The following is a 944-nucleotide window of genomic DNA, read 5'->3' on the forward strand; positions in this document are numbered from 1 at the left end:
GACTGGAAGTCTCTCTTCACCCTTATAAATATTGTTCCCTAGACTGATCTCTTCACGGCAAGTATATCAGTTGGCCATTTTCTCTAGGTTGCCTTGACTCAAAGATCCAGCTGCTATACTGGTGTCTCAGGAGGGTTTGAGTACTTGCCCTTGTGAGTCAGGCCCAATAGATGCAGGACTTTTGCTACCTGATCCACTATAGCCTCAACCCTATCCTTTTCCAGGCTATGTTTATCATCTTACGACAAAGCTTGAATGAATTCATTCCTTGCTACGTGCAAAGTGCCACAACAATCTTCCTCCCAGTGATTCTCCCTCAGTCATGACTCAAACATGGTGTTCCTCATGAATGGCATGTCCTATCTCATTACCTATATATTTACTTATTAAAATTTTTCAGGGAAGAACATTGAACACAGTGCCCTACTACCACAAATTATGCGGTCAAGTTTCCCACATTTGGTGAAATCGCAGGGGTTGCCCCATCCAGAGTACAATGGATAAGCCTCACCTTGGGGAAACCACCTTTGTGATCATGGAATTACCCCTGCCAGGCAAGTATTCTCATTACCTATATTATCTACTCTGACCTCTGGCCATATACAACTTCCAGTGTGGGTCAAGCAAAGATACCTTCTACATGTCCCTGCTTTTGATGGCCCTCTTAATGCCTGGTTAATTGCTGTCTGCTCCAATGGATCAAGTGTCCTAGAGCCCCGACACTGAAAGCATTGGTTCTGCTGATCCTGGTATGTTCATTCCTCTGGGAGGCTGAGTTCTCCAGATAGCTTCTCCTTGCCCAATCTTGAGTCTTCCCCACCTTCCTAAAATTTTTCTTGTATTGTCCTGATCCCATTTTACTATGGGGCTAGGTGAGAGAAAGTGCCACACTAGAAGCACAGACCAAGATAAATTCAATATTATTATCCCAGCAATGCGCTATG

At 44.2% G+C, this 944-nt stretch overlaps 1 non-coding gene across 1 annotated transcript; it reads right to left on the reverse strand.

Moving 5' to 3' along the window:
* Positions 1-397: 397 nt before the first annotated feature.
* Positions 398-562, reverse strand: LOC118840572. The gene has a single exon (XR_005009748.1). It is a non-coding gene; the product is annotated as a U1 spliceosomal RNA (small nuclear RNA).
* Positions 563-944: the final 382 nt, after the last annotated feature.

Source organism: Trichosurus vulpecula, chromosome 2 (assembly GCF_011100635.1).
Source record: "Trichosurus vulpecula isolate mTriVul1 chromosome 2, mTriVul1.pri, whole genome shotgun sequence".
NCBI lineage: Eukaryota > Metazoa > Chordata > Mammalia > Diprotodontia > Phalangeridae > Trichosurus > Trichosurus vulpecula.